The 25,754-nt window shown below is 38.8% G+C and overlaps 1 long non-coding RNA gene across 1 annotated transcript; it reads left to right on the top strand.

Moving 5' to 3' along the window:
• Positions 1-9,525: 9,525 nt before the first annotated feature.
• On the top strand, positions 9,526-21,364 carry LOC126644829 (uncharacterized). The gene is made up of 4 exons (XR_007630027.1): positions 9,526-9,768; positions 18,614-18,681; positions 20,291-20,465; positions 21,149-21,364. It is a non-coding gene; the product is annotated as an uncharacterized LOC126644829 (long non-coding RNA).
• Positions 21,365-25,754: the final 4,390 nt, after the last annotated feature.

The raw sequence follows: 25,754 nt of genomic DNA on the forward strand, positions 1-25,754 counted from the left end.
GGCTTCACCCAGGGCTGCTTCTCCGTTTCCACCCCGCGCCTGCCTCTGGCGCGCTGCCGAGCTCCGGCGCTGGCGTTTCCCAGTGGCCGAGTGCGTGGCAGGGGATGAGGTGCCACCGACCCATCATAGTTGCTCGTTGCAGTCACTCGCTATTTTTAACACACGAGCAAGCAGCGGTGCATGTGCAAGCCTAGACCCCGGTGGCAGCCGACAGGCTCCCCGAACGTTTCCTCCGGGAATGGGAATGACAGCCTCCCCCTGGTGATGCGATTCACAATAAACCCCACTGTAGGGAAGAGGTAACAGAATGTTCTGTTTCCTTTTCCTCAGGTAACCACTCCAGAAAATTTGGAGGGCTTTGCTACTTGGCCCTCCATGAAAGTGGACGGCGGGGCTTTACTGCCTGCCCCAGCCCCCCCAACGCTGCAAGGCGACAGCTCCGGAGGATTCTCGGCGCGCGAAGTGGGGGCCCATTTGGCTGCTGTCTCTTGAGGAGCCGGGGGTTGCAAGGAGCCTCTCCCCTCCCTAGCTTCTGAGCCCCCGGCAGCAGCGCACTCCCACGCCAATCTGGTGCTGCCAGCCTCGTGTAGGATACCTAGACACGGAGTCGTTTGGCCCCTCTACGTTATCGCCCTTCCTCCCTCCCTCGCCGCGAGAGCACGTGGACGGTGCGAGCGGCGCTTGCTGGCTGCTGTCCCGGCGGCGGAGCGGCCGCAGAGACACGGGACCAGCTCACACCCTCGAGGGCAGCGAGCCCTCACCATCCCTATCCGCTCCAGCCCCACAGCAGTGCCCGCGGCTCTGCGGGGGGACGAGGCTGCCCTGGGGTGGGACAGGCGGCACCACGGGTGGCTCTGCCCACGCGTGGCTCTGCCCCGCCACTGCCGCCGGGCCGGGCGGGCGGCGCCAGGCGGCGGCACCCGCCCGTAACGGCCGCAGAACATTCTGGAGCGCCGCCGCCGCCGCCGCCGGGATGGGGGGCGGGCGGTGGAAGCGGGGAAGGGGCGGGGACCGGCGAGGGCACGCGCAGGAGACGCAGGAGCCGAAAATTTTCCATCACTGCAGTGCTACCCCCGCCCCCATCCGGCGCGGCGCGTCACGCGCCCCCCCGCGGCAGCCCGGCGGGGCGGGGCGGGAGTGGGAGCGGGCGGGATACGCTGCGGCGCCTTCCCGCGCAGCCCCGGGGCGCGGAGGGGCCGAGATGTCGCACCTGCTTCCGCGGGTATCGGGCTTTGAAATGACCCTGCAGCGCAGCTCGGGGCATTCTGGGGCCGAGCCGCCTCCCGCCCTGCCCACCTGTCGGCGCAGGGCGCCCGCCTTTGCCCCGTGTGCGGGCGCGGCGGAGCGCGGTTTGGGGTGCCTGTGACCGTGACGGGTGGTAAAAGCGCCCCAGGAGTACCAGGACACGGCGTTTTCGGCCCTCTGAAAGCCTGACTGCACAACGGGCAATATGCTAAGTCTTCAGCACCCTGACGAGTTAAAGCGAAGGGATGTGCCGCTCCCCTTTCGCGGCGCAATCACAGTGATATGTAAATAGCGCTACTGCGGGGAAGGCACGGCACACTCCTTTTCCAAGGGGAGCGATGGCTTTTGCAGTCAATCCCATTCTCCGGCTGTCAGCAGTTCTGTGAAATTACAGTTTACGTGACAGAGGTCAAGGTGACCTGTTTGTTGCGGGTTTTGCCAGTATAGCAACAACCAGAATGACGTATTCTTAATGTTTTAAGGATTGTATCATGCCTTTCAGGGTGAACACAGAGATCTGGTGCACGGTAAACTGTCCCACATGCGTTTGATAAATACAGCAACCGTCTTCATAGGTGTGATCTGGTTGCCGTGGACGGTACAGCTTTTAAAAAAGTTAAAACTAGATTTTTTAAGCAAAATAAGAGTTTTACTCTACAAGTGTTTTGTGTTTTTTTTTTTCTTCTTTTCCTAGAATATCCACGACATCTCCTCATTTTATATGGGAAAAGATGATGAGGCTTTATTCATCGTTTACGATGAGAAAAATTGGTGAAATGCATTCAGGAAGAAAAATTGCTATTTTTCTAATGGCCCCATTACTAGAAGGTTCACTCTGCAACATGCTAGTGCAATCTGCAGTGCTCCAGAATACTGTCTTTAAAATTTTACCCATGCAATCTGTTTGCTCGTCCAAATGATCTGCTTTTTCAAGTGGTTTTAAGTAATGCCTCACTGATTGAATTATAATTTTCCTGACTTCGCAACTGCCAAGAATGTCCTTGGCAAAACATACATACAATGTGTTTCATCCAATTTTGAAATGTATTTTGTAATCAGAATAATAAAAGTTAATATTCATCAGTTCCTCCCACCATAGTTTCAACGATTCATTTGTTTTCATTGTCATGCTTTTCTTTCTTTTTTTTAGTGTTCTTACGTTCTTTTTTCTTTTCCTTTGTTTTCATCCTCCTTATCCCTAAATCACCCTCATTTTTATACCTTCTGTTTGTTTGCTTTTTATTTTGTTCTTTTGTATGTCTTTACTCATTGGAAGCTTCCTTACAAACTTCGAACATTTAGGATAGTTAAGAATGAACTTTTTTTATTTTTAATCTGGAGATCCAGTTTCTGCTGTATGTGTTCATAAGATAACCCAACACGGCTCTGAAGACTAAAGACTGCTAAAGATTATTTTTTTAAATACTGAAAAATAGGTTTCTGTGTTTTCTTTAATACAGAGCTGTGGGTGATATGTCTTGTTCTTAGTCAGATTTCCCTTCTTGAAAGACTTTCTAAGCATTTAGGGGGGCTTTATGCTTTCACAAGAAAACAAAACCAGACAAACAAAAAAAAGTTAAGCTGTTCTAAGTTAAGCTGTTGTAAAAGAAACTAGAAGTTAGTTAGGTGTTGTAAAAATTGAGTTGTGTTCAGTTACACAGGTAGAAATTAATTAGTTTTCAATATATTATACAGGAGGGTAATGGGTTTTTTGAAGCTGAAGAGCTCTGTGCTGAGTTCTAAAGGTTTGTTTGCTTGGTTTGCAGCAGAGACTGCACTGTAGATTCACCCTTCACTGTAACATTGCCTGCCATTTTTCGGTCTGTGAATGGTTTCTTTTTAAATCTGATTAGTTGTTTTTATGTTTAGAAAAAGAAGAAGTACCTGGCAAGTGCCCATGCTTTTTCTTTGCTCATGTTTTAGCAAATAAAGGCCTTTATAATATGGGAGGTTCTTGTTTCATGCTATTTCTTCCAACATACATAAACAAACCTTGTGGGATACCATAAAACTATCTGTAGCACATACCGAATAGAGTCATTTATGTTTATGGTATGCATGGAAAAGTTTTGTGTACAGTAATACTGTCAAAGTCAAGTCCATCCACATGTTTTTTAGATGATACTTTCTAAATTGCCCAAAGGATATCTAATGAAATATGTAATATCTTATGTCAAAGCACTCTGTACTAATAGCTACATAACATTCATTTTGTCTGTGCCTAGTATGAATAATATAGAAATCCCAGCAGACTAAGGGTCTACATCAGATGCAATACTCAGTACTACCAACAATCTGGGGAAGGATGGTAAGGCACACCTGAGAGCTGTATTGTGTCCTGAATGAAACCTCTGCACAGTGATCTCTGCATGACAGATGTGGTCTGTCATGAGGAAGAGCTGGAATTGTGGATGACTGTGAAAAATGAGGATTCATGGTTTTGCTGCATAGATTCAGTGGTCTATAAAGATGCAGACAGGGCTAATGGGTTCCACCATCCTTCCAACCAGTTTGGTTCATAATTCTTACCTCACATGGACTGCCTGTGGCATGCAATTAATGAAATCATGGGTTCTGATTATATGCTTTCTTAAACAAAACTTCCACTCAAGCCAAGAAGTATTACAAGTGCATAAGGAATGAAGGATTGCATATCCTGCCTCTTGGGGTTTGTGATGGTGCGTTGGAGTTACATATTAAACTCAGTTTAAGCCTTAATTTTTTCCCTCTGTGTTTATCCTAGACTAGTTTCAGTTTTGCAATGTGAAAGCAACAAAATCATTATGTTAAGAATATAAGCAGCAGCATACTTTAAAAAAATATTACATCTGATATAATTATAACTTGTATTTAAGGCAAAAATAGGGAGAGATTTTGAGTCTGAGTTTTAAAGCCATCTGATTATGCTGTTATACTGCAATAAATTCAAAACAGTGGGAGCTGCTTGAGATATATAGTACTAGTCATTTGCAAGAAATTGTCAGCCTTAAATGGACATTGTCAGCTGCTATAAAAATAACTTTTACTTTATATTTTGAACTCCGAAACATTTTTAGGGATTTTAAAAATAGCATTTCTTGCTAATCTTGATTCATCTTTTCCACTCAACAAACACTGATTTTTTTTTTCCTTGTGTGAAATTCACATAAGTCTTTAATGTTGGGTTGTAGTTATTTTTTTTTAGAAGTACAAATCTAGAAAAACTTTGGAAATGGTATTTGTTAATTAGCTGAAACTCTTGTCATTTTCTATAAGCCCTCCCACATATTTTTGTTTCGATCCTTACGGGAATAAGAGCTATTATTTTTTTTCTTTTACCATTTGCTAGTGGCACAGAGTGCAATTTAAGATATGCACTTGGATTTCCAGAGATGTTATTGCCATAATTACACCTTTCTGTACATCAGTATTGCTTATTATATCAGCAGATCTTTGAGGATATTTTTTGTCAATTAAACTTTGAAAAGTTGCTTGCATTTTTGTGGCTCTCTTAAAAATTGTGTAAGTTTAAGAAATTAGACTAAGTTCCCTAGGCAAGTCTTTATGCAAGAGCTATATTCAAAAGGGAACAAAACTGGAATAATTGTGTAGTTACCATGAGGTTTCTGTGCTTTACCAGTTAAAATAAGTGTGTGATGGGGCAAAAAGGGGCAAATTAGGGAAGGAGATCAACAAGTACTGTACTTGTGAAAACAAAGCCTCAGTGAACCAAGAAGATCAGCTGCTCACTAAGTATTTCTTACTAAAAAATACCATGAAAACAGGTAGCAGTAAAAACGTATTATAGTTGAATCTCCGTCTGTACATTTGTGTGTGTAAGTTAGTACACATTATCCATTTTTTTTGTAAAATTGCTGATATTCCTAAGCATTTTGAGGACTGGAAGACTTAAGGACTGGATCCCATTTTGTGGTAGACAACCATTATCAACTGAACTTAAAATTCTGCTTTTCACCTCCAGTACATAAAGCACAAAAATAGCTGTCTACAGTATCACAATAATCCAATACTTTGACAGTGGCCAAGAGAGGATTCCTCTGTGACAAAGGGTGGGAAAGAGCATAGGACCATGTATATTGTATGTAGTTATATATTTGAGCAATCTGATGTTTAGGGTCTAGGATTTACAGAACCAAAGGTTGTATCCACATGTATGTGTTCAATAGTCTCTGATACTCATCTGCATGAAATTGTTGAATCACTTTTGAACCCATGTTTTATCATATGCAGTGACAAACTTACTGAGACATTTACAGAACCTTCTTCCCTTTGTTAATTTTTCCCCCCAGACTTCTTCCTCATCAGTTCAAGATCCCTATATTTTACACAGTAAGAATTGGGCTTTATACACCTTTATTATACATTGTATGGTTGTCTTTCTTGAAGCCGAGGACATCTAGTCAATCTGATTGAATTTTTTTCATATCTTTGGTTCCCCTGGATTCCTATACTAGAGAAAATGGAGATTGTTCAAGATATTGTTACAGGTGCTTTCTCCTTTGCTAGACAATGAAATTTAGACCTGGAGTCTCTCATAAAGTGGCAGCAAGCAGGTTTTACACTGATATTTTTTGCTGTTCTGTGTTCAGACTGATCTATATTTATCTGCATGTTCTGAGGAAGGACTTTTCCCTCAGCTCTTTGGATTGAGTGTTTGCTGTAGGTCTGAGTATTCTAAGTTGGCTGGTGTCCAGCGTAGAAAACTTGTAGCCATTTATTTTTTATTTTGGAAAGATGTTTTTTAGTTGTAAATAACTATGAGCCACATTTGTAAACTCATTGCTTGTGGGAAGAAAAATCAGTCTTCTACCTTAGTGTGTATAGTTTTTAAGTGGGTAAAATGGACATCTTTAATTTAGTCACAGAAATCTGCATGGATCAATTCCTGAAAAAATGAAGAATGGTTAAATAACCCAGTTTAAACAGTCTTCTTTGGATGCAAAGAGCAGATTTGAAATAAATTAGTGAAAAAATATTACATAAATTCAGTATAGTGGTAAGGACATTTTTGTTTATATATATAGCAGAGAATTTGTGTGCTTGTAAAGGCATCGCCCCTCCTGTTTATCTCCTACATGCAGAGTGCTTTTACAGAATAAGCAGCTGCTGAGTCACACTTTCATTGAGTGATTGACAACCCCCGTTTCTACTAGGAATTGGTAGGCTTTCTCTCCTGTGTATCAGGCGAGCAGTGTTACGCCCCTCACTTAGGAAATGAAAGCATGACACAGCATTACAGCTGACTTCATTGAAAATGCTGTAAGCAGGGGAATGGAAATGTGTTTAGGCAGCCATGTAAGGCAAATCAAAGTCTATCCACATTAAATTATTTATTGGCAGTAATGATTCATTATTAAAGAAAATAATATAGTAGTGTTCATTTTAATGTGCTGAACTACCAGTTTTGCGGTGCAGTTATTCAGAGGAAATTTTACCTGAATATATGAGTAGTAATAGATCTGAGAGAGACATCAAGCTCTCTGTTGGCAATGTTTCCTGAACAAAGAAAGATATGTACATAACTAGAGTGATTAAGTCTAAATGTAGATAACCTACAATTTATGATACCAATGTATAACCTGTATTGAATAATTTGTGAGGCCAAAATAAATTATGAGAAGCTGTAAACATTGCCTTCCTCTTCATAAATGTAGGGAGGTTCTATTATGGAACCATAAATATATTCAATACATTTATTTTCCCTTTGAATATGATGTTTTAAATTGTTTTTTCTTTGAACATGTTAGTACATACTTGTATTGTGATGAGCAGAATCCAGTTTACATTTACAGAAATATCTGCAGCTGTTACTTTCTTCAAAATCCTGTAAGTAGTTAGTTTACATTGCTATTAGAACCATAATTATTCCATAAAGATCACGGCTCTTCACATTTCATTTAGCTTTTTTTTTTTTGTTAAGTCTGTAGTTATATCTTTGAATGGAGATAGAAATTTACCTTTGACCAATAAAGATTTTACTGTCATTTGTCATGTAAATGCACATATTTTTGAAATTTATTCTACTCCCATGGTATTCCATAAAAAGGTTTGTCAGTGCATTCAGCAGGGAAAGAGTGAGTGTATTTATTTGGTTGTTGCCGTGGAAGTGCTTATTACACCATTGTTCTGATGGCCTTTTTCATATTAAAAAAAAATTATGGTATGAACTTCAGGTCATTTGGATTTTCTTGTAGCCCATGGGTACCTTGGTTGCCATAATACCAACTTCACTGAGTGGGAAAGTTACTCATCTCAGTAGAGTCATACGGTCTTCATGTGCAGGATTTTGTTCATGTACTAAAGCTTTTGCAGAACTGAATGTGATGGACTTCATGTCACTGTATTTTTGATGGAGTACATTGAAATAATGGCATTGGAATTTGGTATGGGATTTTGTTCCAAAGAACATAAGGTTTCTTACTGTGGCATGACATCAAAAAGTAGCTATAAATTGTACCACTTATCTGAAGAATTTTGAAATACAGATTTCTATAAATAACCATGTATAGAATATGTAATGATTTTTCTTTTAGTTTAACTCATGATTGGCACACATATGGAACAATATATATAACTCACAACTACCTCAGGTTAAGAAATACAGAAATTCTATATTGTAAACTCTCCTTTTTATTCCACATACTGACATGAACAGGTATGCTCACACAGACAAGCTTAAGGAAGTGATATTGGCTATTGTTAATGAACAAGGGAGCTACAGAAAGAAGTAGAATCCCTTCACCAGAATTTTCACATAATTTAAAATGTGATCAGGTTAAAAATTTTTAAGTAGATTTGCTAATTAATGTCAAAATAAGTAATATATTTAAAAAGAGAAACACGGTTTTAATAGAACTTTAGAGTCAATCATGGCTAATGAATGCTGTTATTACACACAATTTTCTCCTTTCTATTCTGATTACCAAGTTATTGTCACTGTCATGTTAGTTTACAGAACTCCTCAAGGTCATGATTTAGTTTGATATAATTTTCTAGTGAACAGTCTGAAATGGAAAAGTCTCAGAAACAAAATTGTTGAGATAATATAAATAAAAATTTTGCTAGGGGATGAAGTAAATGTAAATTAATTATTATATCAGTGTACTAGACATATCTGTAATTTATACTTTTTCCTAAAACTTTACATTCTTTATTTTAATGTTTTTGGAATTGTACGTAACAAATACCGTTTGGTGTCAGATAGAAACTTGGTGACCTTGACTGTGGCCAAAGTGATCTTAGAAAGCATAAAAATTCAGAAATTTTTTTCCTCTAACAGAAGATATATAGGACAGTCTCACAGCAAGAGAATAACTGACCTGGACAAAATCATGCAAACATGTAGAAAATTAATCAGAACTAATGATGTTGCTTTTCCATCCCTCTCCTTTTAGTTCCCCTAAGTGCAGGCAAGTCATCTTTTGTGCTGTTGTTCTCTGTCTGCTTCACGTCTTTCTGCCTACCTCAGGTCCAGGACCCTTACTCCTTACATCAGATTGGCACATTGTAAAACCTTAATGACACAGGAAAACTACTCTGTGGTTTTTTATTTTTATGCAAAGTTTTGAAATGAACCTGTAGGAAGACTTGATAAAAAAAAAGTAAGAGCGAAGTGGAGGAAGGCTTATTAGGAGGAGTCACAGAGAGGCCAGAAAGTCACCAAGAGACCATATCATCACTTTGTTCACTAAATTTCCAATGAGATCTTGTCAAGGCCCCTTACTGCAGTACTCACTAGGTTGAGTTCTTTCCTGCACGTGTATAATTTTGTTGCCAGTCACTAATGAAAAATGGTTGTACACCATGTTCCCAAACACTGAAGGACCACTGAGTGTAAGGCTATCTATAACTAACACAGATTCCCTTTGGGCTTATTTTTCATGTATTTCCAATGTCCCTAAAGGTCTTTAACAACCCATAATGGACCATATAGCCTCTGCATACCCCATGTCCTGGCAGTCTTTTGCTGTTGTAACAAAATCCCTCCAAGCCATGGGAGGAAGCACAGGGTAGGTCCTGGGTACTGACTGGCTGTGAGCTAGTGCCAGTGTTAGGATATTGGCCCTTTGCTTGAGAATTCCTCTAAAAGCCTCCCTCTGTAGGATAATGAATTGGGAAATCTGTGTTTGTACAAGCTGTAGCTGCTCTGTCCAGCCTCCTCAGACTCCCAGCCACAACTTGCCCATTTAAGCTCAGGTCTGGACATCCCATTCTTGTTTGTGTGGTGGTGTAGTGAGCTGTGTACAGCTCTGCCTCTTGCAGTCCAGGTTTGCTGGCTGCCTTCCTGGCTGGCCCTTGAACCTACAGTACAGCCAGCCTTGTATCCAGCCCTGTTCCCTGGCTGGACCTTGAACTCACATGGCAGTCAACCTTGACCCTGGTGCTCTCTTGCAGGAAAACCTGGCTGCACCTCCTGGATGGACCACAGACCTAGTTCAGTATCCGTGTCTGGGTCTGTTGGTGAACTGGGACCCTACCACCACCCTGGCCCTGCTGGGCTGTGGGACTACCTTCTTGCTGGAGGTACTGATTGTCTCTCCCTGCCAGTCTTGGGGTTCACATAGGCTTCTAGTTCATCCTCCCATGTGGCAAGATGTATCTGCCTTGTTTCTTGGCACTGCCTAACTTTCATCAACCAGCTTGGTAAAAGCACACCTCAGACCCAGCTTCTATATACACCTTCATACTATACTAACATTTTTCACTCCTAGAAAGATGGTACAACTTCATGCTATCTAGCTATATTTCTCATGATGACTTCTGTACATGCAGCAGAAATAAATGTTTTTCCAAAATGTTACAGCTCTTCAAGATACCTTTTATTACTGTAGGAATTTTGTATTTACATAATATTATGTTACTTGTAGTCAAAGACCTTCACTAAGGATTTGGCCCCAAACTCCACAGTTATTAACAGGAAGGTGTGGGAGTCTCTCTGTATAGAGTCACTACAAGCTTTATTGGGTAAACAAAATACTTTCTTACTCAGTGCTACATTTAAAAAAAATTCAAGTCTGAAACTCCAGCTGCTTATGACAAAGATGATATGGTATTAGATTATGATGATCTATTTTTGAATGCATACCTTAGGTAATGGGTTTCTATGTGAGCATCTAAACCCAGCATTCAGGGAACAGCCTTTGCGTTTTAAAGTATAGCATTTTAAAGTATAGGCTCATTCCTAGCCAATATAAATCTACAAGCTAAAAGTATTGAAGGGTAGTAAGGTCTTACATTAACTTATGGAGTGCAAAACATGTCAGTGCATTTATTGTAACATCTTATCTCAAGGTTTTTTATTCCTTATTATTGAATGACTTGAACAGGGAGAATTCTAGCCCAAAGAATTAACAGAACTATGGAAATACTTGCATTTTTAAAGCAGGTAGGGATATAGAACTTTACAACAGTATTTTGTGAGGTTTCATGCTTCTGTACACATAAATACATACACAAACACTACCATATATAGATGATCATTGCTGTATGAGACTGCATAATTATTAAAAAAAATATTCCAGTGGTAGAAATTACAAATATTCTTGGTTTTATGTGCCTGTAAAATGTATGCAGCTGCAGTAACCAGTCTATGATTCTTTTAAACATCATCAGAACACATATGACTATTGCAGCCTTTTATCTATCTGTGGGTAATCATGTAGAAGCTAGGCACACAGGAATGCCGAGCAGATAATATAATTGGTAGTGTAAATCTGAGTGGGTAGGCAGTTGGATTTTCTTCAGTCAGTTCTTCCTAGCCACTGTCTTTGAAGCTGTAATCCTTCTGAGCCAAGCACTGTCTCAGGTTCCAAACACACATAAATGCCATGATAAGAAACTTGCTGCAGAAAGGTTGTACTGCTCCCACAGCCAAACAGGCTGTGAAGTTTTCTCACTTGTTTCAGTGCAAAGTCAATGGCTTTCCAGGATAATTTTTATCAACCCAAGCTATTTTGCATCAAATGCATAAAGAAAGCTCACATCCTTCACCGGGTTAGCTCTGGACATAGTATCTTCCACTAAATTTATGATCACAAGCTTCTGGTGACTGGTAGCTGTTCTTGTACCTGGTCTGAGTTGGGATAGGTGGTGTGTTCTGGGATGCAAATGACGGGAAGAGGAGAAGACACACAGGGATGATGGGATCTGCTTTACTTTTGTTTATGGTTTGACTTCATTCAGTGGGGCATGTATGTCCTGGAGATCAGTGGAAACAGCAGGTTCCTCACAGGCACAAAGACATTAGAATCAGGACCCAAGTTTGTATTTTTTCATGGCCAGTGTTGGGTAGAACATTTTAAAATTTTCTTTCTGTTTAAATACTATAATACAAATATTACCCTCTTTAAAACTAGTGAAGCAGCAAGAGAGTGAAGGCTAGTAAAAGCATTAGTTTTATTCTGATAAATGCTGCTTATGACAGGTGAGTTTAAAAGATATAGGGTAAGAACTATGAAACCTAAAATTGTTTGTTTCTACTAATTTTCATTACTTTCTACATTCAGATATTGCTAATACCATGTCAAAATATACAGGCAAATAATCTCAAAGTCTCCTGAGATGAACTGACATAGAGTTTCATAATGACATATGCATTCTTAAGTGTAGTATTTCACAGTTCTCCAGGTATAAAAATAATAAAAAAATGTAGGTAGTAAGTGATATTCTTGCTTTTGTTATTTGATAAATCTCCTATTTTCAATGGAATTGAAGCATTGAATAAGTAACCTTTGGTCTTCCTATACTTCTTCTGATCTTTATGGTGTTTTATTCTGTATTCCAGATATAGTAAATACTTACTGTGAAATTTTAAATTTATTTGCATTCTTCAAGTTACGTAGAAGCTTGATCAACCAGGTAGTTATATATTAATTTTTGGTTGCTGTATATGCAAAATCTGAAATTCTAACTGTTACCTCTGTTTTGCCCTTCCTTCCTTCCTCCCTTCCTTTCTCCCTGCCTCTCTCCCTCCCTTCTATCTTTTCACCTAACTCTCAAATGTAGTACTCTTCATTGTATGTCTCACAGACTTTTGTCTCAATGCCTGGCTTTCTGACTTTGGTGCAAAGATAGCCATGCTTGAATGTTTAGCAAACTCATGTTGTAAAATTTATCCTTTGATTGTTGCAAAGCATGAAATTACTCTGATGATGTTGTGCTGTTGTCGGTCTAAGACAATAGTTGTATGAATGAGGTGCAGATGTTGACTAACATCAAATACAAGTGCAAGGCAGAGTCCCTATTGAGGCAGATTCTCTCTAATAGACTTGTTGCCTATAGCTGATCACAGAATTTATTCCAGACTATCTGCACAACCCTTCCTCTAAACTAAAAAAACAGATTATGACTTTCTATGTGTATACACTTGTGATTGAAACCAGTGACAGAGATGTTATTTCTGTACAGGAGAAGTATTTGGCACAAGGCTTTACCTTCTTTTCTTCTGCCAGCTTTGACAATACCAGGAAATGTATTCCCAAGTAAAGAGAAAATTCAGTTTAAAACACAGTTGTAATTTATCTAGATGAATTAAAAAAAAAGGGAACACTAAGCCCACCCTGGAGTCCGAAGAGCAGGTTCTGGTTAACTGAAAGACTAAGGAGCCAGTCTCCTTCCTTTTGTGGTGGTGGTAAAATAGTTACAGTAATTAATCTGTTCGAACTCTGTAGCTAAAATTCTCCTGTGGGAAAAACCATACCAAGGAAAAATATGACTTTGAAGAATGAGGTGAATATTTTATCCTAAAATGTTGTGTTTATGGAAGAAATAGTTATTTCGATAAAGCTTGTTGATTCGTTTTGTCATGAAGAAAGTTCTTATAACAGTCTTTAGTACTCATACATAGTTGTCAGGCATTAATGCACTCATGAATGCTGTGAACAATCATATTGTCACTGTTTTTGGTGTTTGTTTTTTTTTTTTTTTTTAATTTAGAGGTAGTGATTTTTAGTTAGGGAGTCCTACATTAGCTTAAACACACTGAAAAAGAAGTCTCCAAATATGCTGACATGTTTGTATTTTGCTTCTGGAGCAATTAAAAAGTTTTATTGAAGAAAACATATTGTTAAAGAAAACACAGAAAACAGACAAAGTAGCTCTTAAAGTCAGCTAGTCCATCCTCTGTTCTCAAGGGATACCTAAGTCATTCTTGGTAGAGATTAGTCCAGTTCTCCCTTTGTTACAATTAACTCCACTGCTGTTTGTTCTCTCTGCAGTCGCCTTTTACATATCTGAAGACCATTATCATGTCTCCCCACAGTCTTCTCATTTTTAGGTGATGAAGAGCCTGGTCCCTTCAGTGTTTCCCAGGCTCAGGGAGCTCTACCTACTTTTCTCTGTTCTCTCACCATATGATTTCTGTCATACCTGGAAATGATACTTTAAACCAAAAATAGTACTCCATCTAAATGGTCAACTTTCTATTGACCCTTTTTGAGGATATTTGCTTTTCTTGCAACCTTGTGACATTGCTGACGCATGTTCAGTCTGTGACCCATTGTGACCTCTGATCCCGCTTGTAGATCTGCTGCCCCAGTCATCCCCATCCTACATTTGTTTAGTCGATTATTCCCAAGTGCTGTGCTTTGGATTTGTCCTTAGTGAAACGCATTCCAATTTTTTAATGACCACATGAGTCTTACTCGGGTAGTGCATCCTCCCTATTTCTTCAGTTCCTCCTTCTGAATTCAAATCCTGTGGTCTGCATAGGTCTTTCAGCTTTTTCAAGCATTGCATTATTTGCAAAGATGATGTGAGTGCTGTTTATTCTATTGTGCAAACCACTAATGAAAATACTGAAAAGTGGCGTATCTGGAATAAGTACTGTACAATGTAATGGGTATGGAATGTCCTGGTCAGTAACTCTTCATTCCTGCAGCTCACAGGACAGGCCTGATGTGAACAGAGGGTTATTCTACTGATACATCACGACTCGAGAGAGTTGAAGTGAAATTGTATAAAACCATCCAGGTCTGGGGAGCTTTGAGTATCTTCAGCAACAGGCTGATGAGGGTCCTCATAAGGTCCAAAGCTGAAAAGACAAAAGCTTGAAGCATCAATGACTCTTCTACAGAATGAGGGGAGTTATATTAGCTATGGTCCCTCGCTCTTTGTGTTTGTGGATGTACAAATCAGTTTTGTGAAAAATTAAATTGAGTTTAGCATAGTTTTTCTTTTAAAAAACAAAAGGGTGTTCTTAAATGGGGGAAGAAAGAAAGAGTTAGAAATATGGGCAGGAAGTAGAAATATTGTTGGAGAGGACAAACATTCAGGAACTAGAGCTATTGTAGTGCTCAGAGTAAACCATGGTGTTTAAGTTTTCTTATTCATAGAAAATCTTGTTAATTTTGACTTTTGAAGGCATAACTTTTTCCCTGACTTCAGTGCTATAAATACCATGTTTCACTAGAAAATCATATTTTTCTCAAAAAATGCTGACAAGAATGTTTTTGCTTTCATCGCTGTTTCTCCATGAAAATAACCCACCAAATATATTTGGGTTTCACATTAGTATTTCAAAATATCATGTATTTTAAACTATATTTCTATTACAGTTATTTTTTTAAATAACTTCCAATAAACAGATATTTTATAAGAATGATCTTTTGACAATATATTCTGCTGTGGAAACTGCTTTTCTTTCTTAGAGATTCCTGTAAAATCTTTCCTTATCTAAACTCATGATAAAGAGGAGTTTGCTGTTCTTGCTAACAATGATTGCACTCTTTTCCAAGGCCATTTACAAGAAAATAAATAGTTGAATCTGCATGTGCACTTACCCTTTCTGTCGCTTAGCTCAGCACAAGAAAGTAGAGATCCACAAGGAAACATTTTAAAATGTTCTACCTGCTCATCAACGTTGTAATTAGCTGCAAAAATAATGCACACTTACACATAGGTCCTTTGTTTTGGCATGACAAGGCAGGATTCCTGAGACTAAACTCAGATTTTTGCAAGGGCTCTTTATGAGTGCTTGCTTATTTAACGCAAGTAAAGTTACCAAATACCACACCTTCTATGTATTACATGGTTTCTAAAGTATAGCCCTGCATTTCCTTTGAAATAAGTGAGGCATGGAAAAATTACGTTAAAAAAAGATGTGTCAACAAAGTAATTTTCCCTTAAGATATAAATGATTCAGAGAGGCTGATTCTTGCCACTGTGTTACTCAGTGAACAACAATACAGTCTGATATAAAGCAATGTTTTGCTTCATATTGATATTGCTCTTGACTGAGTGACACTGCATTGTATTAGGATAATAAAAACAGAATCAATCAATAGTATCTCAAACATTAGAATAATTAGTAAGTGATTTTTGGCATAAAAAATATCTAGTTCTGACACAGCCACAGTTTGAATAAATTGAACTGGATTTAACTCAAGGTTTTCTCAATACAAGACTACTCTGAAAAAGAGCAAATGTAGTTACCAAATCAACGACATAAGACCACAACTGAAACATTTCTGATGGAAAAAGGAAATGGAGAAATCCAAGACAATAAGATAAGGCAATGGTCTCTCCATGGTTTATTAAAATTTGGAAATGTGTAGCCTAAGAGACTAACTTGCCCCATAATTTTGCAACTCTCATTCAGAGCTGTTATTTTGCATTTCAAGCATATTGTTACTTGAAATGAAATTTGAAACTTAACTGGATTTTTTTTTTACACTTTTTGATATGTAAACAAAAGCTCAGACTTTAAAAATTATTATTATTATTACTGTTTCAACTTTTACCCCCAAATCCAGATAGTGTTTGGACTAGGATATTCTTGTTTACTTGTTCTTGAGTAACAGATGCTCTTGACTGACTGAAAAGCATCAGTTAGTGGTGACTGAAGAGTTAGGTCTGAATTTGTTAGCTGGTATGAGACTAGCCTTCCTATATATAATGTCTGCTAATGAGGTAGAGGGACTGACTTACTCAGGCTTTTGTCACCTGCCTAACACTTTCTTCCAACTGGACATGTTTGTCCCCCAATCTATCTCCAGCCTTCAGCAAAACTGAGTGTCTGGTTACTCATTAACTTTATTCTGTCAAAATGATTTGAGTGACTTTAAATACTTCATAGTGGGAGATAAAAAAAAAAACCAAACCCAACAAAAAACCTGTATCAAATTTGACAGAACTGGACTAGAGGAGACTATGCATGCAGTAGTGCCAGGAGATGGGAATGTGCAGCTGTTTCACATGGGATGGGTGGTGAGGCCTGAAAAAGCAGCTTGAGGAAGTCTGTATGGGTAACCACTAACACTAATGAGCCACAGCCAGAGAATTTTGTCTGACTGGGCTTTCTTTAAATCTAGCTTCACCTTTGGGGTACTTTTCAGTTAAGAAAAATGTGTTAGGTTACAGCAACGTCAGTGACATAACAACATCAGAACATCTAAAGGAACAAACATGCCCAAGAAAGGGAGAATTTTTTAGCTGTAGTTTGTAGACTTGTCAGGCAGAGAGAAGAGGGAGATGAGTGTGTAATCTGTTTAATGCAGAAGATTAATTTGCCTTTGGAAGTTGCAACTGATGCTATAACTTGATGCCTTCTCCCCTTCACTGAAGGCATTTGGGGTTTGCAGCAGTTTTTAACACCTCCTCACAGCTGCTTCCCAGCCACCGGAGGGTATTTCTCAGGATGCCAGTCTGTGTTAAGAAGATAACGTCAGTTCAAGGAGTCCTGCCTTCTTGCATGTGCGTCTTCTGCTCATCTCTCATTCCTGCCCCTATACCACAATGTGTCAGCCTCTCCAGGGTTTCTCATAACCTAAATCCTTTCAGCAATTCACCTTCTTACAGAGCCCCCCCACCAATACTTCTATGAGTGTTGATGAGGGGGCAGCAAACTGATGTGGTGAAATAGGAGAAACCTAGGTTTTAAAACTGGTTTTGCTGCTGAAGCCAGTGGCAAATGACAAACATTCAGGCAATAATGTATAAAATTATTCTAGAATAAATATGTTAAAATGTTCTAGAAATTATTTGGAAGACTGAGGGAGACTGGATAGGTTTTTTCCAACTTTTCAAAAAAGAGTGGTCTGAAAATACGCACATTTATTATGCTTTTCACCATGACAAAACAAGAGCATCCAAATTTTGTGTTTGACTTTAAGATCCATTGCATCATGATGTATTGAATCTGATTATGGTAGCCACTTGTATTTGAAATTTGGTACTTAGAGGCATAAGAGGTAAAGCACTGAATTAACATTTCAGCATCTGTAAAAAATTGCTCTTATAAACCATCTGTTTTGACTCTGGCCAAGAGTGTGAAAGCCATTACAACTTTGTTCATTGATGATAGATGTGTGTCATTTCAGCTAAAGTTTTAAAACTTGTGTAATGTGGGCAACAGTGAGTTCTTTTGTACTGTTTCTTCCTGTATTTGTGAAGTTCCTGCTGCAAAGAATCCTAGTCATTTGAGAAAGAACATTTGAGAACACCTATAACATGAGCAACAATCATAGTTCAACTGGCCAAGCACTGATTTACAGTATTTTGTGCAGGAAGATTACTAACAGGCAGGATTCCAAAATACTTCAGCAACCTTAAAAATGTTTCCAAGAAAATGTTACTAATTTTAATCATGACTATGCAATACATAGGAAACACGAATGCTAGAGGTTAAGGGATCAGCAAAGATTTCTCAGCAACATGGGTTTAACACAGGAAGCAATGGGGAAAGTCCAAGGTTAAACTGCTCAGCTAAAGCCAGAACGGAAGCTGAGGCAAGAAAAAGAAAACATAGGGTCATAAACATGATGACATCTCTGTACTAGGAAGATGACTCACAATATTAGGTTGTAAAACCTAGGTACAAAAAATTCATATAGCTTCTAGAATGTAAGGCAGAGTTGGTAATCGTGTCATGGTCTAACCATAGATAAATCTATTTCCCTTTTTGATTAAAAGGTCAGGGAGATCAAATGCAATAAGATAAAGCACATAGTAAATCACATACTCAAAGTACTCTAATTATTTATGAAATATAATGTTTGAATGAATTCTGCTCAGATTAGGTAGAGAAGGGATTTTCTTCAAGATATTTAGGCACACAGGAAAAAAATTGCAGAGTTTTAAGTGAAAAAGAAGGCATACTGTTCTGACTTGCTTACATCTAAAACACATCAACTAATTAAAACAGCTGAGGAAAGTGTCATGATCATCTTTGTACTTTAAAATGAGGAGAAATTCAAATGCTTGAGAAGTTGGGTTTTCTGGCTTTGCCTCAGGAAAGCTCTCAAGCATGTTCTTATCTTTAAGCAGAAATGTTCCCCTGGAAATTACTGCTGGTGCCTCAGCAACTTGCAAGATCAAGTTCTTGAAATGTTTTATGTTTGTTTTCTTTCATTACCTTGCATATATTTTGCAGGTTCTACTACACAAAGCAGCAAGCTGCTACATGTCTCTTGTAACTGTGGGTACAGAGGAATTTACAATGTAAGCATTTTGGTTTATATTTTGTGAAATTTGTGCTCTTACCTCAAGTCTTTGCCGTAGATTAATTGTAGCACAGAAATGCTGCAAAACTAATACAAATTCAGTGGAGAGGGATGGGAGATATTGCTGCTTTATTGTCAAAAGCCATTTACTTGTGGGAGAGTTTATGGAGCAAGAGCAATTTATCACAAGTTTTATTACTTTGCATGTGAGGTTGGGTAATGAGTTAACAAAACCGTATTGTTTGCTAACAGGAGTCATGGCATTTTGTAAAGGAGAGGAACCTCTTATGCAGTAATACAGAAATATTCTGGCTGTCATATTTGTAAAGGAAATAATCTGCAATCATTTCTTAATAAAGAGGGTTGAGGTTGTGCAAGTACACCAATGCAAGATGGTCTTTAACTATTTAAGAGACAGACTACTCCATAATGAATTTTTCCCTAGTTCTTCCTGTTTTGTTCATAGTTCACCATTTTTTTGCACTTACAGCCTACTCTTTGCTTCTAGAGAGAAAGAAAGTACTTTTTATATGTAGACGGTTTACTGCTGGCAATATATAAAACTGTGCTTTCCTTACATTTTAATGCAGCCTCTACCCTGTGTTCAGTTAATACTTTGTGAAGCAGAATAACATTCTCTTCTCCTTCATTGTTTCTGTTGATTCTGTGTCTTGGGATTTTGACAGGAAGAGAGGCTCCAATTTAAAGTCAGAGTTAGCAGCTAAGGGCTTCAAGAATACAGACTAAGCAATTGCCACAGAAGTGGCCAGAACAGCTAGTTTGAACATGGGTCCAAGATTTTCCGAAATTTTTCTTTAAGCAGTCGTTCTGGTTACAGCTGACTCTATAATGACAGTTAATTCTCATTTTCTTCACGACGTCCTGTTTGCAGCATCTAGACAGGCATTTAGAATCCTGATTTCTGCCAAGGACTTCCAGGCAACACAGTAATAGGCAAATGCTAACGCCACTGTCAGTAACAGGAAGATTACCACTATAATTTAAAAGACTGTAAGTGGAAAATAGATTGACCCATATTGTCAGACTTTTCCTTAAAAATGAAACAAAAAGGTAAATTCAGATCCAAAATCTAGCTACTTGGTTTCTTGGCATAGTTTTAATGCAACAAATGTTTCTAAGTGTGTAAAATAAAGTATACCCCACATCTGTGCAAGCCTCCCTTTTCTATTTTTTTAACCTGGATATTTAAGCTAGGCCAGAGTGGCTAGTACTGTGACCCTCCTGATCTTGTGCTGGTCAGGTAAGGCATGAGGCTCTGCACTGGGAGACAAGAAAAGGTTTTTATTTTGCAATCTGGAGAAGCAGTTGCAGTCTTTCAAAATGTGGAAATTTGAATCACTGCAGCCTGTGAACTACTCTACATCTTCTGACACAGGAAAGAATCAATAAACCTCATCCTCTGTACATACCAGGTTTGGGTAAAACTGCAGTTGCTGGTATGACAATGCATCTTCTGTTTACTCTCTGTGTAAAAAATGCAACTTATGAAACGTATGCCTCTGATAGCACATTATTTACGATTCTTTGGAAGATACTTTGCTTTATAAATATTTCAATATTTGTTTTGTTTTTTTTTTTTTCTTCAGCTTGGAAGGTGCTGTTGGACTTCAAATTACCTGTCTCTAGGGAAGAAAGCTGGTTAAAAACCAGTTGCTCTTGAATTCATCTTTCACACAAATATTATGATGTTACTCCAAGGTCCTGGGATGAATAATATCAAATAAACCTCCAAGATTTTAAGAGGCTTTTGTGTGAGGATAGGTAAGATTTGAAGTGTGTGCAATACCTGATGATGTGCATGATGATGTGCCACATAATAGAAGCTTAAAGTGTTTAAAGTTTCTTCTGTTGCTGGTAGTCAGTGGCCCTGGAGGCTGGGTTGTTGCTTCAGAGTAGCTGAATGAGCCATTATTTCAACTCTGTATCTTATAAAGAGAATGCTCACTATTTGTGATAAGTATTTTACTGAGATGTACCTGTGTAGATTATTAGATTTCTCTTTTCTTAAATAAATCCCCTTCAGCTGTTTACAGCTATCTCAAATTTGTTAAAAACTTTCTGATCTTTAGGTTCTTCCAACAACTGAATTATGTATTTAGTTAAAATTAGGTTCTTAGTCTAATCGGTTCTGTCATCATTTCCCATATTGGCATGTTCATGATAAATGAATGCAAATGGAAGCATGAAGACACCCAATCAAATTTAAATTTTGATTTGATTGAATACGGTTTGAAGTTAGGCTTGGTGTTGTTCAAAATGCAGTGCTTCTGAATGAGAAGTGATAAACTCACAAGGGAGAGTGCTAGAAATAATCCCTGGACATCTTGTTCTTATTAGACATAGGCTAAATCATTCTGACAGATTTCAAACCTACTGAAATATTATTCATTAAAATGTTGATGTTGATTTCAGTGTTACTGGCAGCACATCTTATATCTTTAAAGGTGACTATGAAAGAGAGGGAAGACAAGTATATATCATGAAAAACAGAGTGAGAAAAGAAACGGAGAGCTGATTGTGTGAAAGAGACACCCTGGGAAAGCATCAGAGAAAAGGGAAAGAAACAGATCCCAATTTTTGTAAGTATGTCTCTTCAGGACTGAGACTGTGCCAAACCTTGGACTTGGAGGCTGTTCTGTCCTTAATACATTGCACATGATTGTCTGAGCTAGAAAAACATTTTTTGTGGTTTTTAAAAAATTGAATTATACTTATACAAAATAAAACAAACTATGAGTTTAAATGATAGAGTAGAAAGAGACAAAATTCATTTTGCAAACCCTTAGAGAGTTTAAAAATCCCTTAGGTTCACAAAACCTCAAACTTCATAAGGTTCCTGTATTCCCAGAGTAGGATGCACAAAGGAGTTACTTCCATCTACTTTAATTAAGTTTTCATCAGACTTTTTCTATTCAGCTAACTTATTCTCCTCTCAAGACATCTTTGTATTAAGGGCAAGATCCAAAATATCCCACTGACATTTCCTGTGCAATCTAGATAGAAATTAGTTAAGGAGAGAGATTATAAAAGCTGGGTAACTTTGAAAGCTACAAGACCGTAGGCAGTTGAGTATGACTATGAATGTTTATTTCAGCACCTCTGCCTTGCTGCAGGTAGGCTTATTTGCCTTTTAGGATCTACATCTTCATCCACTGGAAGTATTCAATGTGTCTAAACCCTAGAGATGGTCCTTAATGTATTCCTTGAAAAAAAAATTATCTCCTGTTGGCTGCCTGTAGGTAATTCCCCACTCAACAGAAGGTTTTAGCTTGTTCCTCAGGAATACCATTCTCCACCCAATATGATGTCTAGGCTCCCATCTTAGTGTTTTTAACACACTAACAGGGTCCACTTTTCAGACACTGGGTTGCCTACTGAGCAATGTGGAGCTGGCTCTATGAGTTAGCTCCAAATGGAAGCAAAGGCTTGCATGCAAAGCCTGTTTATCTTCTAGATAAGTAATGCCTACCAAGAGGGTGTCAAAGCACGTGTGTGTGTGTGTGGAGTTACTGAAACAAGTTGATATGAATAGTCAGTATCAGTAAACTCTCATAATCAACAGAGATACCTGGGTGAACATAAGAATGGCTGTGCTTTGTCAAAACAAGGATTCACCTGGCCCAACAGGCTGTGATACTTATCTGACAGGGAGGCATTCTGATTATGAAGATGTTTTTTGAGAATGAACCTCATCATTAGCACTTTGGGTAGACTGACTTCTGGATCTTCCTTAGATCCAGGGAACTTGACTGTAAAATTGGTGATGTGGGAAACTGGTTTTGTTCTTTTTCCTGAATTAAAATATTTTCCTACCTCCAAACTACCGGTAATCTTAAGGGATGCCCAAGAAAAAAAATAGGAAAAGGTTATTTGGTTGCTGCTTAAGCCCATACCAACTTCTGTAACCTTTAATATTGCTGCAAGGAATTTCACCCACTTAATGAGAACTACACCTTTTAGTTCAGTTTGAAGTTTTACTTGGAACGTCATTTGATACTGCTCACTTTTGAATTGGTAGATGCAGTATTACTGGTGCCAGACTACTCTCTCCATAACTCTTACGATTTTACACACCTCTGCCACATCCCTCACTCATCTCTTTCCCTGACTGTAGAGTCCTCAGTCATTTGATCATTTTCTTACATTGTTGCAGACTTCTAATCATCTATCCTTGCTCTTTCACAGTTTTTCTTTATTGTGAAGTATGTTCTGAGCCACATTTCTTTATTCAGCTTTGGAGCTATCTCTAGATTTTAGGTTGAGCCTTCCTCTAGTCAGGAGCCTTCCTCACTATTAGTTTAAAAAATGTTGCGTAGTGACTCATTTTTCTAAGGACATATTTATATACATGCATATGTGTGAGTATATCTGAATACTTTAGATCTGCTTCATCTACTCTTCTACCATGGATGACACAAAGATGTTGAATTATTATTGTATCTGCAGCAGGTCTGGGGACTCAGGTGTCCTGGCCAGTATATGACCCTGTGACTGGAGAGTCGCACAGGCTCTTTCTCACACTCAAATTACAGGATCACCACTTATGCCATATGCAGTATGACTGCTTCAGGGATGCCCTTCCTGCAGCATGGTCTTTCCTGCTACTCAGGTCATCTCTGAGAAGTGGCAGATGAGAATTTGCACTTGCTTGGGATGTGGGAGCAGGTTTTTCTTATCTTCTGTGTTTGCTAAGCTATTGTGTAACCGGACTTCTCCTCCTCCAAGTGAAAGAGCAGCTGCTATGATATTTCCTCCAGGACTTGCTCCTATAGGTGCAGGGAGTGTGTTCACGTGCCACGCAGCACTCAGAAGGGTGCACAGAGGCACTGAGTTATCAGAGGACATGGGTCACAGAGCAGTTGCTGGTGACTTTTGATCACGTGCAGGCAATAGACAGTGTACTGAAGAACCCCACTGACAAAGACATAGGTGCATACAGGATTAGGCAACAAGAAAGATAGAATCATAGGATTTTATTTGGGACTGAATAAGTGCACGAGGTTAACTGGATCTGTATCAGGTGTTCTGTATTGCACAGAAAGCTGTTGAATAGCTATTGCATGATCATTGTTGTCTATGTCATACAGCAGTGTCAACCTGTATATGAGGTCAATAATATCCTAGGTGCCTGATGTGGACTTACGAGGACACAGCTATTGCACTAAGGAAATATCTCTATGGGTTCATAAAGGTGATATTGCTGTTATCTCTGCATAACACATGGACTTGGAGCCCAGAAGTGACACCTGTTTTCTGGAGTCCCAGTATCACAGCTGGCCACAAAGCCAGTTTGTGAAAATGTCTGTCTTCCTTCCTTTCCTTCCTTCCTTCCTTTCTCTCTCTCTTTCTCTTCTTTCTTTCTCTTCTCTTTCTCTCTTTCTTTTTCTCTCTTTCTCTTTTTTTCTCTCTCCCTCTCTTCCTTCCTCCCTCCCTTTCTTCCCTCTTTCTCATTCATTCTTATTCAAATCTTTGGAAAAGTTGTCATCCTTGTTCTTGTGCTTTCTACTCTCCTCCTGAGAAAAAGACAAATCCCTTTCAGGGAATAGAGACGAACATGTTGATGGTTCGTGAAGCTGGTGAGAATAATCTTTCTTTTGGTGATTTTTCTTTCCTTTTAAGAATCTCCAACTCTTACTGCTTTCCACAGAGTAGTTTTACGAAATAATGGGTTAGTCATATTATTTTTCTGTGAATGCAGTTGTCTGGTTCTCATTTGAAGAGGAAGTAAGTGAGCTTTCACAACCTTTCTTGGCAACAGCTGGTTTAAAATTTAGATGATTAAAATTGGAAAGTAACTGGAATAGAGGTGCTCAGTTTAGAAATTTATTAATAGAACGTTAAAGTTAGGATTTATACCCATAGCTAAAGAAGATTCGTCTGTGTGTTTGTTGTGACATTTCTGCTCATTGTTGTCTCGTGAGGCAAGACAACTTTCTGGATAAGTATCTGTAATGTAACTGTGAACTAACTAGGGTAAAATAGTGTACTGAAGTGATATTAGTGAAAGGATGCGTCAGGTGTTCTTGGCTTGGGGCTTTTCTCATCTGTTGTTCTGGGTAAAAGCAAGGAAAGGATGGAGGGAGGGGAATTCATCTTCATCTTTTCCAGAAGATAAGAGATGCAATGGTTTGATGTGATTAATGGTTTAATGGCTTCATGATCTGCAGCTGTCCCAGACAGAGCAAGTCCCTTCCTGACTTCTGGCCAGGAGGGTCCTCAAGGGTGTCAAGAAGGAAGCTGGAGTTGCGTGGGTGCTGGTCCCTTTGCCCATGGAGGTCCCATGTGGTGGTTGTCAAAGGAAACTTTTCAAATGGGACTAATCGCTAGATCGGTGTAATCAAGCTAATTACATTAATGTATCATTGCTAATTTCCCTGAGAAGGCTCTAGTACATGTGGAAGGATACTATGTTTCTTCACTGGTGTGTTGCTTCTCTGCCCATCTGGGATCAGAGTAAAAGTGGTAATTGTAATGGCAGGGAGACAGTTCGAGCAGTATAATCCCACATGGGAGCTCCCTCTTCTGTGTATGCAAAGGAATAGGGGCTTAAATTCAAGTCAAGGCAGAAAATAAGGGACTCGTTTCCCACTAGACTAAACCAAGAAGGGAGAAATGTGTGAATGTGTATCTGGATTTGCATCGGAATTTGCCCATTTCAATTTGCGAGCATAATGTAAATGAGAGTGTCAAGATGAGGTTTTCTTTACAAATGCATTCTTAGCTGCACAATAACAACACCCTGTTTCTTACAGCTGTTTGGAATTAGTAGAACTGTTGTCAAATGATGAAATAAATACATCATTTAGTTAGCTGCATCCATTAAGATCAATATGCCTTTCTATGAGCAGAATAATAGGTGCTACACTGATTCATCATAATCAGTAATCAGTGGTTACTGATATATTATAGCACCAGATAGACTTGTGAAAATTCCAAGGGAAGATTTTTTTTTTAAATCTCATAATGAAATTCCATTTGGAATGGATTCCCAACAGAGTATCTTAAACTAGAAATCTAGATATACCTAGAAGTAGCTTTAAACAATGAGCA

The sequence above is a fragment of the Myiozetetes cayanensis genome, unplaced genomic scaffold (genome assembly GCF_022539395.1).
Source record: "Myiozetetes cayanensis isolate MyiCay16 unplaced genomic scaffold, myiCay2020 scf3, whole genome shotgun sequence".
Classification (NCBI taxonomy): domain Eukaryota; kingdom Metazoa; phylum Chordata; class Aves; order Passeriformes; family Tyrannidae; genus Myiozetetes; species Myiozetetes cayanensis.